The sequence below is a fragment of the Chelonia mydas genome, chromosome 6, assembly GCF_015237465.2.
Source record: "Chelonia mydas isolate rCheMyd1 chromosome 6, rCheMyd1.pri.v2, whole genome shotgun sequence".
NCBI classification, from domain to species: Eukaryota; Metazoa; Chordata; order Testudines; family Cheloniidae; genus Chelonia; species Chelonia mydas.
This window is the reverse complement of record NC_051246.2, coordinates 4,006,174-4,025,109: the sequence shown is the minus strand read 5'-3', so window position 1 is coordinate 4,025,109 and position 18,936 is coordinate 4,006,174. Positions and strand designations below refer to the sequence as shown.

Below are 18,936 nucleotides of genomic sequence, written 5' to 3'. Positions count from 1 at the left end.
CTGTCTGTGTGTCTTTTTTGGTAACTTAAGGTTTTGCCTAGAGGTATTCTCTATGTTTTGAATCTAATTACCCTGTAAGGTATTTACCATCCTGATTTTACAGAGTGAATCCTTTTACTTTTTACTTCTCTTAAAGTCTTCTCATAAGAAAAATGAATGCTTTCTCATTCTTCTAAGATCCAAGGGTTTGGGTCTATGGTCACCTATGCAAATTGGTGAGGTTTTTTTTTTACCTGATCTTCCCCGGAAAGGGGGGTGCAAGGTTTTGGTGAGGATTTGGGGGGGAAAGACGTTTCCAAACAACACTTTCTCAAAAATAAACCCGGATAAACGTTTGGTGGTGGCAATGGAAGTCCAAGGGCAAAGGGTAAAATAGTTTGTACCTTGGGGAAGTTTTAACCTAAGCTGGTAAAAGTAAGCTTGGGGAGTTTTCATGCAGGTACCCACATCTGTACCCTAGAGTTCAGAGTGGGGAAGGAACCTTGACATGGTGGCAGAGTGGTGGGATTAACTTGAAATCATTTTGATTGATTTAGTGGAATTAACTTGAAATCTCAATTTGAGATTTTTTGAACGAGAAACACAGCTTTTAAAAGGAAATATTTTTTTTTTCCTTTCGGGCTGCTGGAAAGCAGATTTCCAACTGGGAATAGTTGGAAGCTTTTCTGCTTTGCTTTGGGGCCAGAGCAGAGACAAAAGGGAATTATTTTTTGTGAATTGCAGGTTTTCTCTACCTAAAGGAAGAGTAGTTAATCTCCTGCAGGGAAATTCACAAGTCTTCACAGACCTGAAGTTTTTTTGTTGTTTTTTTTTTACCTAAAAGTAACTAGAGGGGTTTTCTGCCTATTTGCCTGGAGACAAAGGTGTTAGGGTTTTTCTTTTTGTTTTTGTTTTAATTTTTCTTATTATTCTTGTTGTTGGTTTTTTTTGGGGGGGGGGTGGATTTTTCTGCAAGCTGACAATCACTATCAGAGAACAGGTATCTGATTACAGCACAGCAAAATTTTACAAGCCAAGTTTTGTTTGTTTTATTTCTAACCCTAGAGTGTAAAGTTAGTTAAAAACAGAGAGGTAAAGATGACAGATACCAAGGCACTACACAAATATGAGTTAGCCAAACTGGAAGCAGTGAAAGAAGCAGAAAAAGCCCTAGAAGCTGCTCACAGGAGAGCTATGGAGGCAAAGGAAAAAGAAGTGGAGGCAAGGACCAAAGAACTGGAGGAGAAGGAAAAAGAGAGGAAGCATGTGGAGGAAGAGAAGGAAAAATAGAGGAAGCATGAACTGGAGATGGAGAACATAAGGGCTCCACCAAACATACCAACAAACCCTAGCAATCCTTCTTCAGGTATCACTTCCCAAACCAGAAAGTTCCCCACCTACAAGGCAGGCGATGATACCGAGGCCTTCTTAGAAACCTTCAAAAGGGCCTGCCTTGGGTAGAACATCTCTACAGACGAGTACATGGTAGAGCTGAGGCCACAGCTCAGTGAACCCTTAGCTGAGGTGGCGGCTGAAATGCCTAAGGACCACATGAACAAGTATGAACTGTTTAAAACCAAGGCGAGAGTCAGAATGGGGCTAACACCTGAGCATTCCCATCAGCGGTTCAGAGCTCGAAGGTGGAAACCAGACATGTCATTTACCTGACATGCCTACCACATTGTGAAACATTGGGATGCCTGGATATCAGGAGCAAGTGTTAAATCTCCAGAAGAGTTGCCCTTCCTAAAGCAAATGGAGCAGTTCTTAGAGGGTGTTCCTGAGGAAATGGAAAGATACATCCTAGATGTGAAGCCCAAAACTGTAATCGAGGCGGGAGAGATTGGAGCCAAATGGGTGGAGGTGGAAGAGAGAAAAAAAACTGGTCACATTTGGAGCGGATACCAGCAGGGACAACCTCAGACCACACCCTACTACCGGGGGCTGCCCAAGGCCCCACCTACCCCGACAAGGAACCCTCCAGACACCTTATCGTCCTGCCACACCGTTCTCCAGCAACGCACCTCACCCCAGTAACCCGTCAGCTGGACGATGTTATAAATGTAACGAGCTGGGGCATGTAAAGACCAACTGCCCCAAGAACCCCGACAGATTACAGTTCATTGCACCGGAATCACCCCAGAAGTCCTCAGGCCCAGATACCTCCCAGATACCCTTGGAGTGGAGGGAAACTGTGAGTGTGGGCGGGAAGAAGGTCACCGCGTGGAGGGACACCGGAGCACAGGTGTCGGCTATCCAAGCTTCCTTAGTGGACCCCAGTTTAATCAACCCAGAGATCCAAGTGACGATTCACCCCTTCAAGTCCAACTCTTTCAATTTGCCAACAACCAAGTTGCCTCTCCAGTACAAGGGCTGGTCAGGAACGTGGACTTTTGCAGTCTATGATGATTATCCCATCACCACGCTGCTGGGGGAAGACTTGGCCAATCATGTGAAGCGGGCCAAGAGGGGGGGAATGGTCACCAGCAGCCAGGCTAAACAAGCTGTCACGCCTAGCTCTGTTCCAGAAACTTCTATCAGGACCCAGTCAAAGGTGATGGACCCAGACCCCAGGCCAATGTCTGCAACAGCAGTAGTGGATCCAGTCCCAGAGACCCAGATGGAACCAGTCCCAGAATCGGAAACGGCAGAACAACCAGCACCAGACCCATTGCCAGCACTGAATCCAGTTCTTGCAATCCCAACACCAGAGGGCCCCTCCGAACCTGAACCAGCAGCAGCCCATAACCCTACACAAGAGGCTCAGCCAGAGCCTGAACCCCTACATAGTGCCGCAGCGGAGAGGGGTTCACAGTCAACAGAAACAGCCCCATCCCCTACATCGCTTCCAGAGGGACCAACCGTAGGTCCACAATCCAATGAGGAACTGATGTCTCCAGCATCAAGGGAACAGTTCCAGACCGAACAGGAAGCAGATGAAAGCCTCCAGAGAGCTTGGACGGTGGCATGGAACAAGCCACCGCCTCTCAGCTCTTCTAATTGATCCAGGTTTGTTGTAGAAAGAGGACTTTTATACAAGGAAACTCTTTCTGGTGGACACCAGGAAGACTGGCATCCTCAGAGACAGTTGGTAGTTCCAACTAAATACTGGGCCAAGCTCTTGAGCTTAGCCCACGATCATCCTAGTGGCCATGCTGGGGTGAACAGGACCAAAGACCGTTTCGGGGGGTCATTCCACTGGGAGGAAATGGGCAAGGATGTTTCTAACTATGTCCGGTCTTGTGAAGTATGCCAAAGAGTGGGAAAACCCCAAGACCAGGTCAAAGCCCCTCTCCAGCCACTTCCCATCATTGAAGTTCCATTTCAGTGAGTAGCTGTGGATATTCTGGGTCCTTTTTTGAAAAAGACACCCAGAGGAAAGCAGTACATACTGACTTTCATGGATTTTTCCACCCGATTGCCGGAAGCAGTGGGTCTAAGCAACACCAGGGCTAAAAGTGTGTGCCAGGCACTAGCAGACATTTTTGCCAGGGTAAGTTGGCCCTCCGACATCCTCACAGATGCAGGAATTAATTTCCTGGCAGGAACTATGGAAAACCTTTGGGAAGCTCATGGGGTAAATCACTTGGTTGCCACTCCTTACCACCATCAAACAAATGGCATGGTGGAGAAGTTTAATGGAACTCTGGGGGCCATGATTCGTAAATTCGTAAATGAGTACTCCAATGATTGGGACCTAGTGTTGCAGCAGTTGCTCTTTGCATACAGAGCTGTACCACATCCCAGTTTAGGGTTTTCCCCATTTGAACTTGTATATGGCCGTGAGGTTAAGGGGCCATTACAGTTGGTGAAGCAGCAATGGGAGGGATTTACACCTTCTCCAGGAACTAACATTCTGGACTTTGTAACCAACCTACAAAACACCCTCCAAACCTCTTTAGCCCTTGCTAAAGAAAACCTATGGGAAGCTCAAAAAGAGCAAAAAGCCTGGTATGATAAACATGCCAGAGAGCGTTCCTTCAAAGTAGGGGACCAGGTCATGGTCTTAAAGATGCTCCAGGCCCATAAAATGGAAGCATCGTGGGAAAGGCCATTCACGGTCCAGGAGCGCCTGGGAGCTGGTAATTATCTCATAGCATTCCCCATCTCCAACCGAAAGCCTAAGGTGTACCATATTAATTCTCGAAAGCCCTTTTATTCCAGAGAATTCAAGGTTTGTCAGTTTACAGCCCAGGGAGGAGACGACGCTGAGTGGCCTGAAGGTGTCTACTACGACGGGAAAAGTGCTGGTGGTGTGGAAGAGGTGAACCTCTCCATGACCCTTGGGCGTATGCAGCGACAGCAGATCAAGGAGCTGTGCACTAGCTATGCACCGACATTCTCAGCCACCCCAGGACTGACTGAACGGGCATACCACACCATTGACACAGGTAATGCTCACCCAATTAAAGTCCAACCTTACTGGGTGTCTCCTCAAGCTAAAACTTCTATAGAACAGGAGATCCAGGATATGTTACAGATGGGGGTAATCCGCCCCTCTGGAAGTGCATGGGCATCTCTAGTGGTTCTAGTTCCCAAACCAGATGGGGAGATATGTTTTTGCCTGGACTACTGTAAGCTAAATGCTGTAACTCGCCCAGACAACTTTCCAATGCCACGCACAGATGAACTATTAAAGAAACTGGGACGGGCCCAGTTCATCTCTACCTTGGACTTAACCAAGGGGTACTGGCAGGTACCGCTAGATGAATCCGCCAAGGAAAGGTCAGCCTTCATCACCCATGTCGGCCTGTATGAATTTAAAGTACTCCCTTTCAGGATGCGGAATGCACCCACCACCTTCCAACGACTTGTAGATGGTCTCCTAGTGGGATTGGGAGTCTATGCAGTCGCCTACCTTGACGATGTGGCCATATTTTCGGATTCCTGGGCAGAACACCTGGAACATCTACAAAAAGTCTTCGAGCGCATAAAGGAGGCAGGACTAACTGTTAAGGCTAAGTAGTGTCAAATAGGCCTAAACAGAGTGACTTCCCTTGGACACCAGGTGGGTCAAGGAAGTATCAGCCCCCTACAGGCCAAAGTGGATGCTATCCAAAAGTGGCCTCTCCCAAAGTCAAAGAAACAGGTTCAATCCTTCTTAGGCTTGGCCGGTTATTAAAAGACGATTTGTACCGCAATACAGCCAAATCGCCACCCCACTGACAGACCTAACCAAAAAGAAACAGCCAAATGCTGTTCAGTGGACCAAAGAGTATCAGAAGGCCTTTAACCAGCTTAAAGCAACACTCATGTCTAACCCTGTACTAAGGGCCCCAGACTTTGACAAACCGTTCCTAGTAACCACAGATGCGTCCGAGCGTGGTGTGGGAGCAGTTTTAATGCAGAAAGGACTGGATCAAGAATTCGACCTGTAGCGTTTCTCAGCAAAAAACTGTCTGAGAGGGAAAGCAACTGGTCAGTCAGTGAAAAAGAATGTTACACCATTGTCTACGCTCTGGAAAAGCTACGCCCATATGTTTGGGGACGGCGTTTCCACCTGCAAACCGACCATGCTTCGCTACGGTGGCTTCATACCGCCAAGGGAAACAACAAAAAACTTCTTCAGTGGAGTTTAGCTCTCCAAGATTTTGATTTCGACATCCAACAAATCTCAGGAGCTTCTAACAAAGTGGCTGATGCACTCTCCCGTGAAAGTTTCCCAGAATCAACTGGTCAAAATCATCCTTGAGATGTGGAAAATACTGTTAGTCTTTATATACTTGGTGCATGTGTCTTATTAATTCTGTTTTTCCTAGAGCTCCAGGAAGAAATCCCAGCCAGCGTTTCACCCTAGCTGTTATTTGGGAGGCGTGTCATAAATATAAAGGGAAGGGTAAACCCCTTTAAAATCCCTCCTGGCCAGAGGAAAAATCCTTTCACCTGTAAAGGGTTAAGAAGCTAGGACAACCTCGCTGGCACCTGACCAAAATGACCAATGAGGACACAAGATACTTTCAAAAGGTGGGGAAGGGAGAAACAAAGGTTCTCTCTCTGTCTGTGTGATGCTCTTGCGGGGACAGAACAGGAATGGAGTCTTAGAACTTAGTAAGTAATCTAGCTAGATATGCGTTAGATTCTGATTTCTATAAATGGCTGAGAAAATAAGCTGTGCTGAATAGAATGAATATTCCTCTCTGTGTGTCTTTTTTGGTAACTTAAGGTTTTACCTAGAGGGATTCTCTATGTTTTGAATCTAATTACCCTGTAAGGTATTTACCATCCTGATTTTACAGAGGTAATTCTTTTTCACTTTTTAATTCTCTTAAAAGTCTTCTTGTAAGAAAACTGAATGCTTTCTCATTGTTCTTAAGATCCAAGGGTTTGGGTCTGTGGTCACCTATGCAAATTGGTGAGGATTTTTACCAAATCTTCCCCAGGAAGTGGGCTGCAAGGTTTTAGTGAGGATTTTGGAGGGAAAGACGATTCCAAACAATGCTTTCTCAAAAATAAACCCAGATAAACGTTTGGTGGTGGCAGTGGAAGGCAAAGGGTAAAATAGTTTGTACCTTGGGGAAGTTTTAACCTAAGCTGGTAAAAGTAAGCTTGCCGGGGGGCAGGTTTCATGCAGGTCCGCACATCTGTACCCTAGAGTTCAGAGTTGGGAAGGAAGCTTGACAGCATGTATTGTACAAAACATTTCATTGTCATATCACAGTGTTGAATATGGGGGTTCCTGGCTCTTATTTTGAGGTAGAGTGTGGCACACCCCCACCCCCAGCTTGTATATCCATGGGGGGGAAGGAGACAAAAGCGGATTGGGGGCATGCTGGGATGGAGTGAGGAAGACCCTGGGTAGAATATATGGGGATGCAAAAAGTGGGGTAACCCCTGGCAAGAGAATGGGGGTGAAGGGTGATGGGGTCCTACCAGCAGGGGGTGAAGGAGTGAGCAGAATTCTCTGACGGGGGAATATGGGAGCTGTGGGACCCTGGGGTTGGAATCCTAGGGCATGACACTGTGGATAGAACAAAACTTGGGAGAACAGAGACAGAGAAAGAAACCTCAAACCTGCTCTATTGCAGCCAAGGGTCATTGTCCCCTGCTCAGTGCCCAATTTCCTCACCTCCGCCCCAGCCTCCCCACAGGGCCAGGGCATTGAGCTTGCTCTGGATTTACCCAGGGATCAGAATCCTGGCCTGATTCCATTGGCATCGGTGGGGTGGCTCTGTATTTACAGCAGGGTCCCTGAGGCACTAGGTGCTGGCCCCAGTGTGGCACTAGGGGGTGCTGTGCTGCAGGGCTGCGGCTCAATAGGGGGCGCTCTTCCCGGGCATGCAGTGCTGGCCCCAATGACTCAGTGCAGGATTTGTCTCACTGTGGGTTCCTTTTCAGCCTCTCTAGCTCCCCATAACCTGGGTTGACACCCATGGTAGGTGCATTTGATTCACTACATGAGTGGAACAATTGCTGGCCACAGCTTCCTTCCCAGCTAGCTGTGGCTGGGGGTGTAAAGGGGGGCAGGAGCTCAGTGCTGGGTGGAGTGTGAGGATGGTTGAGCCACTGAGAACACAGGAGACCTTTTGCGGTGCCTTGATCCACCTTCAAAGCGCGTCTCTCCCAGCAGAGACACAGACCAACCCTGGCTGCCGACGGGCCCCAGAACCGAAATATACCTCAGCTTGAATCCTGAGGCAGGTGAGTGATGGGGGGGTCTGCTCATACCCCAGCTGAGATCGGGAACCCCATTGCCCCAGGCCCTGCACAGACCCCGACTGAGATCAGGGACCCCATCGTGCCGGGCACTGCACAAACCCCGGCCAAGATTGAGGACCCCATCACTCTGGGTGCTGCACAGACCCATCCCAACTGAGATCTGGGCCCCCTAATGCTGGGCACTGCACAGACTCCCCCCCCCCCCCGACTGAGATTGGGGGCTCTGTCACACCGGGTGCTACACAAAACTCAACCAAGATCATGGTCCCCAGTCCCTCCTGCTATACCCCACTCGATCCCACTCCCCTCCCAGTACGACAATAGAACCCAGGAATCCTGACTCCCCCTCCACCGTACATCCTCTAACCCATTTCACCCCAAACCCCTGCCAGAGCAACAAAAGAACCTAGGAGTCCTGAGCCTCAATCCAGTGCCCCAGCCACTAGCCCACGTTGCCACTCAGCTTTTGATCATTTACGTAGTTGATACCTTTCATATCAGGAGCATCTTGCAATTTCAGGCTGTTTGATTTTCTATTGGCAACGAAGCAGTGGGGGACAGCAGATCTGGACTGAGGAGCACCGGCAGAGTTGCGGGGGGAGAGAAGTCCAAGGCTCGGATTGCACGGGGCTGGGGGCTGGCCACAACCAAGCAGTCCATATTCAAATGCATTTTTCCTGCCTGGTTCCCTTGGGGTGAGTTCAAACATTTACTGTCCCCTCCCAGTCCGAGCCTGCTACCCTGACAGGATGCAGAGCTCTTACCCTTTCCTGCCCCACAGCCAGCATTGCTGTACAGTTCCAACCCAAGTGGAACATAATTCAAATCGACATTTAACACAGCATCCCTTGTGGTTAGGAAGGAGACGGACGCAAAGAGAAGTGTGAGGTCCTCAAGCATCTTTGGCGGAAGGAAGAAGACAGGATAGCAGGCTAGATGGTCCCTTTAGTAAGGCTCTTGATACCTTCTCGCATGACCTTCTCATAAACAATCTAGGGAAATACAACCTACATGGAGCTAGTATAAGGTGGGTGCAAAACTGGCTGGAAAACTGTTCCCAGAGAGTAGTTATCAGTGGTTCACAGGCTGGAAGGGCATAACAAGTGGGGTCTCACAGGGATGGGTTCTGGGTCTGGTTCTGTTCAATATCTTCATCAATGTTTTAGATAATGGCATAGAGAGTGCACTGATAAAGTTTGGGGATGATACCAAACTGGGAAGGGTTGCAAGTGCTTTGGAGGATAGGATGAAAATTCAAAATGCTTGGGACAAACTGGAGAAATGGTCTGAAGTCAATAGGATGAAATTGAAAAAGGAAAAATGCAAAGTACTCCACTTAGGAAGGAACAATCAGTTGAACACATAGAGAATGGGAAATGACGGCCGAGAAAGGAGTACTGCGGACAGGGATCTGGGGGTCAGAGCAGATCACAAGCTAAATATGAGTCAACAGTGTGACACAGTTGCAAAAAAAGCAAACATCATTCTGGGATGTTGTCATAAATATAAAGGGAAGGGTAAACCCCTTTAAAATCCCTCCTGGCCAGAGGAAAGATCCTCTCACCTGTAAAGGGTTAAGAAGCTAAAGGTAACCTCACTGGCACCTGACCAAAATGACCAATGAGGACACAAAATACTTTCAAAAGCTGGAGGAGGGAGAAAAACAAAGGGTCTGTGTCTGTCTGTGTGATGCTTTTGCCGGGGACAGAACAGGAATGGAGTCTTAGAACTTAGTAAGTAATCTAGCTCGGTATGTGTTAGATTATGATTTCTTTCAATGGCTGAGAAAAGAGCTGTGCTGAATAGAATGACTATTCCTGTCTGTGTGTCTTTTTTGTAACTTAAGGTTTTGCCTAGAGGGATTCTCTATGTTTTGAATCTAATTACCTGTAAGGTATTTACCATCCTGATTTTACAGAGGTGATTCTTTTTTTTTCTTCTCTTAAAAGTCTTCTTGTAAGAAAACTGAATGCTTTTTCATTGTTCTAAGATCCAAGGGTTTGGGTCTGTGGTCACCTATGCAGATTGGTGAGGGTTTTTACAAAACCTTCCAAAGGAAGTCGGGTGCAAGGGTTGGGAGGATTTTGGGGGGAAAGACGTTTCCAAACTACGTTTTTTCAGGAACCCGGATAAACGTTTGGTGGTGGCAGTGGAAGTCCAAGGGCAAAGGGTAAAATACTTTGTACCTTGGGGAAGTTTTAACCTAAGCTGGTAAAAGTAAGCTTAGAAGGTTTTCATGCAGGTCCCCACGTCTGGATCCTAGAGTTCAGAGTGGGGAAGGAACCTTGACAATGTATTAGCAGGAGTGTTGTAAACAAGACACGAGAAGTAATTCTTCCACCCTACTCTGCACTGATTAGGCCTCAAGTGGAGTATTGTGTCCAGTTCTGGGCGCCACATTTCAGGAAAGGTGTGGAGAAATTGGAGAGAGTATAGAGAAGAGCAACAAAAATGATTAAACGTCTAGAAAACATGACCTACGAGGGAAGATTGAAAGAACTGAGTTTCTTTAGTCTGGAGAAGAGAAGACTGAGGGGGACGTGATAACAGTTGTCAAGTACATAAAAGGTTGTTACAAGGAGGAGGGAGAAAAATTCTTCTTCTTAACCTCTGAGGATGGGACAAGACGCAATGGGCTTAATTGCAGCAAGGGCAGTTTAGGTTGGACATGAAGAAAAACTTCCTACCTGTCAGGGTGGTTAAGCCCTGGAATCAATCGCCTAGGGAGGTTGTGGAATCTCCATCACTGGGGATTTTTAAGAGCAGGTTGGACAAACACCCGTCAGGGATGGTCTAGATAATCCTTAGCCCTGCCTTGAGTGCATGGGACTGGAATAGATGACCTCTCGAGGTCTCTTCCAGTTCTATGATTCTATTATTCTATGGGCCTACTCTGGGTAGCAGGGAGGGGTCAGGATATTGGGCTAGATGGGCCCATGGGCCTGATCCAGGTCAAAACGGAGGGAGCAAGATAAGAGGTTAGATGGGCCCAGGATCTCTTCCGGGGTGGTAACATTTCCTGCCTTCTTTCCCCAACAGCTGCAGTGTAAAGATGGCAGCGGCAGACGCTAGGGCTGATGCTGGCCATGAGAAACCCCAGAAAATGACCCTCCGTCAGTAGTTCAACATAACCAAATCCACCACCTGGCGTGGCCACAAGGGGGCCCCAGTAGTTTCTACGGCAAAGCCAGTCACGCCTAGCATGACCCAAGCTCCCGCTGCTCTTGCTGGTTAAAAAGCCACGACATGGGTTGTGTGGCTTTGCACTGTCCCCTAGTGGCCAGACTTAGCCACTGAATCAGCTCACTCAGTACAAGATCACTCAGAGGCTGCCACTGGCCATGGTGGACTGGAGGGTCCGTGTCTCGTGCTGCTGGAAGCTGAGTAGCTCGGTGCAGCAGTCTGCGATGGGCATGATGGATTTGGCGGCGTCCGCGGTGCAGAATGACTGGAAGGTGGGGCTGGACGTGCCTGTGAAGCCCAAGGTTAATGTGCAGGTGGCCCTGGCTGGATCGCACTCCAAACTGGCCAGTTTCGTGGTAGACCACGCGCGAATGGACAAATACGGCTTCATGAGCCACGAGGTCTCCTGTGGCTCTTACAGGTGAGAGCCAGCCTGGGTCGGGAGGGCTCACCTCAAATTGGGATCACAGCAACACCGCACAGTGATACGGGGTCTTTCCCCTCAATGGGACACCAGCTCAGATCCAGGCCTAGGAGGGCTGGCTCGGGGGGCAGAGAATGTGACACAGAACCTTTCCTCTCTAGGGAACACTGGCTTCAATCTGGCAGCAGGATGGGGGACTGATTCAGGATAATGGGGAATGGGACACAGGAGCTTTCCCCTCTAGCGGGCACCATCTCCGATCTGGCCCCAGGCCAGGGGACTGGTTAGCTAGGAAGGCAGGGAATGTTACACAGGCCCTTTCCCCTCTAGGGGGCACTGGCTCCCACGTGGGACTGGACAGTTATGGGGATTTTCTTCTCATGCATGTCAGGACAGCCCGGTGACCTGCTATGAGCAGAGCGGGGGCCGTCTGTCAGAACAATCAAGCAGCCGACAGTATCCCCAGCAAGGTTGTGAGGTTCAGCACAATGGGTGGTTGTTTTGGGTAGGAGCCACCTGCTTAGACCCTTTCTTCTGGGTTGGCTGGAGCCTTAGGACTGGCAGCTAATAACCTCGGCTGACTCACCGGGCGCACAATCCACCTCTTGTGTCCCTGACCAGGTTCCGGGTCAGCGAGACGTCCCCGCTCACCAGCCATTTCACTCTGGCACTGGAGAACCTCCCGGAGCAGTACGACAGCAAATCCAAGCTGGAGTACCAGCAGCTAATCAGCAACTACGGCACCCACTACGTGTCCCAGCTGCAGCTGGGGGGCCGGGCACGGGACGTGACGGCCGTGCGGGTCTGCGAAGCGTCAATGAGCGGCTTGAGTGACGACGAGATCAAGGACTGCTTGAGCATGGAGGCGGGTGTGAGTATCGGAATGGGCTCGGTCAAGGGTGGGCACAGCAAGTGCGAGGAGAATACGAAGAAGGGGAAGGTCCAGGGGAGCTTCCATGAGACGTATCGGGAGCGCCACGTGGAGGTGGAGGGAGGAGAGAGCACAACTGATGTGCTCTTCTCCAGGAGTGATGCCAAGGTATTCTCGGCCTGGAAGGAGAGCCTCAAAGCCAGCCCTGGCCTGGTGTCCTATTCGCTGCACCCCATCCACATCCTGCTGGAGCAGGGCAACCCCAAACGGGAGGCGCTGAGGCAGGCGGTGAGTGAGTACATCCGTGAGAGGGCCCTGTGGAGGAATTGCACCCGAAGCTGCCCCCCGGGGACTCAACGCAGCGCCCATGACCCCTGCTCCTGCGTGTGCCCTGGGGATACCATGACCAACACCATGTGCTGCTCGCGGGAGCGCAGCCTGGGGAAGCTGATGGTCACAGTGAAGAGGGCCAGCGGCCTGTGGGGGGATTACTTTACCGCTACGGATGCCTTCGTCAAGGTCTTCTTTGAGAGAAGGGAGATGCGCACTGGCACCATTTGGAACAACAACAATCCCATCTGGAACGTCCACTTGGACTTCGGTACCGTCCGCATCACCAGCGCCAGCAGGATCTGAGTCCAGGTCTGGGACGAGGACAACAAGTGGGATTATGACCTGCTGGGAAGCTGCGACATAGCACTCGAGGCTGGGGGGCCCCACCGGAAGGATTGCTACCTGAACCATGGCTGCATCTGGTTCCTGTCCAGCCTGCGCTGTGGGCCTCACCTTGGGGGGCCGAGCTGCTCTGATTATGTCTCCCAGCCGCCCCAGCTGGGAACAGCCAAGGGGAAGGAGGTGGAGGCCTTCTGGTGAGCCCCTTAGATAGGGGATCGGAGAGGGGCATGGGTGTGCATTAGTCAATAGCACTCCCTGTCCAACCATTTCCTAGATCCCGCTCTGCTGATGCTGGGCGGCTTCATGCTGATCCTCCTGCTTGGGAATCGGGGTCTTCTATACCCATAAGAGACGTCTGCTCCTGTGGGTCCGTTATCCTCACACCTCCCTCTGGGAAAACATCCCATCAAGAACCGTCCATTTCAAATCCATCAGACCAGCCTGTCCAATGATTCCAACCATCCAATGGATCCATCCAATCAACAAACTAATGTATCTACCTACTGCATACCTGTTCTCAACCTAGTTACCATTTTGGGTTCCATAAGCAGGGAAGGTTGCATTGTGGGTTGCATATGCGGCTCTCTATGTGTTATTTTGGCCACATCCGCAGTGCATATATACTATCTGTATGGCCCTCAGATGTGACATGAGCTTCAGCTGTGTCCTGACTGGGACACAAGCCGCTGCGGGTTGAGAATTACTGATCTAGTGCATCCAATATAACTAACCAAGCAACCAACTAAGGTCTTAAGTACATCCAACCAACCAACCAATATGTGTAGCCAGTGCAACCAACCAACCAATGAATGTCCCAAGTACATTCAAACAACCAGTCAACCAAGATGTGCAGGTCGGGCAACCAATCCACCGCCCCATGTCTCCAGCCACCAATGGTATTTATCTGTCTAGTGTATCCACTGGAAAACCGATGTTCTCTGCAGGAAGGGATAAGGTCCAGAGCTTAGCCCTGTCCTATTGCGGCTTCAGTGATCAACCCTCTGTAGAAGCCTGAAGATATTCCGGGGTGGACATGGTTCAAAACACCCAGCAGATGGGCCAGAGTCCCAGGGGGAGGATTCATTAGGGGGCTGTTCCCTAAATGTTGTTTCTGTTGCTTTCCACAATTACCCAGCTGCTTTGGGGTTAGTTATAACATTATAAATACACAGGCCCCACCCACCAACCAAATGGATGTTCTCTGCTCAGATGGTCGTCACAGATGATGACGTATCACTCACCGTCAGGAAGCTTCAGAGTTAATACCCAGGAGCACATGCCACAGGGCTATTGATTGAGGCTGTCAGCAGGCTCAGTGAGATGGCACTGCATTGGGGTCACATTTGGGAAGAGCAAATTCTCCCTAATTCGGGGATTCAAGATTCTTCCTGTCTCACTTCTACCTGCATCTGTTGAGAGCCTAGATCAATAGCTCCACGGTGCACCTCACTGATGATGGGTGTGGTTAACTCTGAACCCTACTGACTGCAAGTTAAACATCTCCAGCCTGGAAAACTGTCATGCAGCTTTGCAGCACCACTGCAAAATGATTTGTTTCTGGGACGATTCCAGGTCTCTGGATCTTTGCAGATGTATCTCCCTGCCTCAATAAACATGTGTGAAATCAAATTTCTAAGCAGGAAGTCTTATGATTCTTCTAACCTCAGTGGGCTGGACCTAGATCTAGAGTAGAAACGAGTGGCTACAATACATGCTTGGGAACACTAGGGGGAGCTCTGGGATTGAGAGAAGCAAGGCATGGCAAGAGAGGGGAGCTAGACAGCTGGATGAATTTGCTGCAATGGGGAATCTGGTGGGGTAATGTGGCTAATGCCAGTCAAAGGAAGTGGCTTCTGTCCGGGAGAGAGTGTGGTGGGTGGGTGTGACACTCTGTACCTCGGGGGAACATCCTAGGTTCCTGACCTAGGCAACAACAAAAGAATCTGTTAGACTCTCCAGGGAGTCACCCCCTTCCTTTGGTCAGTTTGGGACTGCAATGAGGTAATGCTCACCTGACTCTGAAGGGGCTCGGGGGGCGGGGGCAAAGCCAAGAGAGAAGAAAGGACATGGTAAAAGGGAGAGACATTTGCCATGCTCTCTCTCTCTCTTCCACCGACATCTACGGACACTACACCAAGCGAATGAAGCGCTGATCAAAGGGGAGAGTTTGGCTGCAGAGCAACCAGCCAGCCTGTGGTAAGAAGCATCTAAGGGCTTGGCTACACTTGCGAGTTACAGCGCAATAAAGGAGCCCCGGGCGCACTAGCTCACTCCCTGTCCACACGGGCAAGGCACGTAGAGCGCTCTGACTCCACGGCTACAGCGCAGCTGGTACTCCACCTCAGCGAGTGGAATAGCGTTTGCTGCATACCCGCTGGAGCGCCACAGCACCAGTGTGAATGAGATGTTGCATTACTGCGCTCTCGTCAGCCTCCGGAAAAGTCCCATAATCCCCTTAAGTCAAGTGGTCACTCTTCTCATTGTTGTGAAGTCGGCTGCAGGAATGCGGAAATGCCCCTTGAAAGCTCCTTTTTGGAGAAGCCAGAGAAAAAGTAAACATTTACTGTTTGCTTTGAGTGAGTGAGAGAGAGGCGGGGGGCAGAAGGGGGGTCTGAACTTACAAGACAGCATGCAGACACACTCTCAGAACCCCAAAAACCCACTCTCTCTCCCCCGACATACACACAACACACTCTCTGTCACAATTCACCCCACTCCACCCCCATTTGAAAAGTACATTGCAACCACTTGCATGCTGGGATAGCTGCCCACAATGCACCTCTCCCAATGCATCTGGAAGTGCTGCAAATGTGGCCATGGCAGTGCGTTGTCCGTGTGGACGGACTGCAGGGCTTTCCCGACTGCACTCTACAAAGGCGGGTTTAACTCACAGCACTCTATATCGGCAAGCGTAGCCAGGCCCTAAGTTTGTAAGGGCATTGAAAGCGTTAAGATCAGCTTAGAATGTGTTTTGCTTTCATTTCATTTGACCGATACTGACTTGTTGTGCTTTGACTGATAATCAGTTAAAATTTATCTTTATAGTAATATATCTGTTTGTGTATTCTACCTGATGCAGTGCGTTTGGTTTGAAGCATGTCAGAGACTCCCCTTGCAGTAGGAAGCCTGGTACATATCAATTTTATTGTTAAATTGACAAACTTATATACGCTTGCAGCATCCAGCGGGCATAACTGGACACTGCCAGACGGAGGTTCCCAGGGTAGTGTCTGGGACCGGAGATATTGGCTCGTGTCATTCGGTTGCACAATCCAAGGAGCAGCTTGAATGCCAGAGGTTGTGCGTGAACAGCCCAGGAGTGGGGGTTCTCACAGCAAAGCAGGGTAAGGCTGGCTCCCAGAATCAACCATTGGCGTGACCTTGGAGATCACCAGTCCAGATAGCACCAGAGGGGAACGTCACAGTGGGAAAGAGCTACAGGGAGATGGGCCGTGTTATTAGGGGATATTAATATCCCCCAGGTGATATTTGAAGACACGGCTATTGTCAAGGGATCCAGAAGGGGATATGAGGAATTTTTCTTCTAAGGGGATTCAGCTCTGATCTGGCCCTAGAGCAGGGGGATTGGCTATCTCAGGGGGCTGGGGAATGGGACATGAGGCCCTTCCGCTCTTGGGGCGCTGGTTCTGATCTGGCCCCATGACTCTCATCTGGGCCTTTGTTCCAGTCTCTTTCAGACATCTCTGGTGGGTGGAGAGGCCATCTCTTGAGCCAGCTGAAGACAAAATGGAGGGGTATCTTGGGCCTTTTATATTCTTCCTCTTGTGGCCAGAAACCCCTTCTTCTCCTGTGCAAAATCACAGCAACAAGATGGAGTTTGTAGCCACATGGACAAATCACATGTCCATGAATGATTCAGCCTTTTGCAGGCCGACACCATTGTTTACATGTTAGTTTGAACGTTCCCAAGGAAAGCTCAGATGTGGATTGGCGTCTCCCAAAGTCCACTGTTGTCAAGGTTCCTTCCCCACTCTGAACTCTAGGGTACAGATGTGGGGACCTGCATGAAAACCTCCTAAGCTTGCTTTTACCAGCTTAGGTTAAAACTTCCCCAAGGTACAAATTCATTTTACCCTTTGCCCTTGGACTTCCACTGCCACCACCAAAGTTTATCCGTGTTCCTGAAAAAACGTAGTTTTTAAATGTCTTTCCCCCCAAAATCCTCCCAACCCTTGCACCCCACTTCCTGGGGAAGGTTTGGTACTGACCACAGACCCAAACCCTTGGATCTTAGAACAATGAAAAAGCATTCAGTTTTCTTACAAGAAGACTTGTAATAGAAGGGAAAAAAAGAACCACCTCTGTAAAATCAGGATGGTAGATACCTTACAGGGTAATTAGATTCAAAACATAGAGAATCCCTCTAGGTAAAACCTTAAGTTACAAAAAGGACACACAGACAGGAATAGTCATTCTATTCAGCAGAGCTCTTTTCTCAGCCATTTCAAAAAATCAGAATCTAACACATACCTAGCTAGATTACTTACTAAAAGTTCTAAGACTCCATTCCTATTCTGTCCCCGGCAAAAGCAGCATACAGACAGACACAGACCCTTTGTTTTTCTCCCTCCTCCCAGCTTTTGAAAGTATCTTGTCTCCTCATTGGTCATTTCGGTCAGGTGCCAGCAAGGTTACCTTTTGCTTCTTAACCGTTTACAGGTGAGAGGATTTTTCCTCTGGCCAGGAGGGATTTTAAAGGGGTTTACCCTTCCCTTTATATTTATGACAGCTGTCAATTAAGTATTTCTTGACTGGGCACTTACTCAGAGTAGTCCTTTCTCAAGAAGCTGACCAAATGCTTCCCTGTGGCTAATTAGAATCAAACACATTGAGATACAAGTACATAGCCAATATTCATAACTTAAAATACAAAAATGGTACACACATACAGACAGCATAATCATAACCAGCAAATACAGTCTTCCCATAGACACCCAATATGACCTCCTCTGTACAAGACCTGGTGCAGCCATAGGACCCTGGTTGCAACAATGATCTATACGATCACAGTTCATGTCAATAATGTCACAGCATGGTGGACTGGTGAGGATCTTTCCATAGCGTCCTCCTGCCCCACCACACACCCAGTGGCTTCAGAGCATGTCCCTGCAAAGTACCAGTCCTTAGCTGATACGGCCCACTTCCAACCCACTGCCCCCGGCCCTAGCCCTTCCCTATACCCCTGTGCCCTGGGGCTAGGAGAGGCAGAGTGTGAATCATCTAGTTGCTGAAGCGCCCTGACAAGGAAAGCAAGATGGGCAAAAGTGGGCGTCCCATGGCAGGTGGTGGAGCCGAGATGAATGGGAGAGGAGATAAGGACATGGTGAGGCTGATGAGACACTGGGGCCAATACAGGTGACTTGTAGTGTTGCTCTCCTCATAGAACCATGAGCAGTGGGGGGGGGTGTGTGTGCAAATATTCATCCCAGAGCCCAGATCAGGAAACGAGGTGCCACAAAGACCAGGTCAGGATGGGAGCTGGGAGGCAGGAGATCCCAGTGCAGCATGTTCCCACCTGTAGGCTACCTCTGCTCCAAGTTCACGGAGCCCAGGTCGGGAAACTGGGAGCCATGCGGCCCACACCAGTATGGAGCTGGGACATAGCCCATCCCAGAGCAGAATGCTCCTGCTGGGATGGAGGCCAGGAGAAAAGGGGGCCTGGGAGATGTGACACGATGGGGGTGGGGTTCCCGTATCCCCCTCCCCTAGACTCGTGGCCCCCTGCCTGGCAAATGGAGCCCCTATGAGTCAAGCTGTAGCATCAGAGCCACACAGCCGAGTTTCTAGAGGCAGGAAGAGCAGTTCTGACCACCAGACTTCCTCTTGCCCCTCTCTGCAGCTGCTCGGCACTGGGGCAGGGAGAGAGCGCCTGCGATGTCAATGATTGGGTTGTGGGGGGAGACCCCAGAGCTCCCTGCCATGCCCGCTGTCAGGACAGTCAGAGCTGCCCCTCCATCCAAGCCTGGGCCTTTCTCATCAGGGGAGAACCCAGGGGTCCTGCCTCCCACCCACCCAGCTCACCCCAAACATTAAGCCTTTGTCATGAGCACTCACTGGAGAGGTAGAAATCTTTACTGTGAGATCTGTTAAATTGCTTCTTTCTCCCAGATCTAGACCCCAGAGATAT

At 49.7% G+C, this 18,936-nt stretch overlaps 1 protein-coding gene, 1 long non-coding RNA gene and 1 pseudogene across 2 annotated transcripts in view; 2 read left to right on the top strand and 1 right to left on the bottom strand.

The window, feature by feature from the left end:
- LOC119566310 (perforin-1-like) overlaps window positions 1-18,936 on the top strand; it is a 77,851-nt gene that overhangs the window by 14,808 nt on the left and 44,107 nt on the right. The window lies entirely within an intron of this gene.
- On the bottom strand, window positions 125-6,367 carry LOC122466125. The gene is made up of 2 exons (XR_006291411.1): window positions 6,320-6,367; window positions 125-203 (listed from the first exon to the last, which is right to left on the bottom strand). It is a non-coding gene; the product is annotated as an uncharacterized LOC122466125 (long non-coding RNA).
- LOC102935685 lies at window positions 10,651-14,309 on the top strand (annotated as a pseudogene).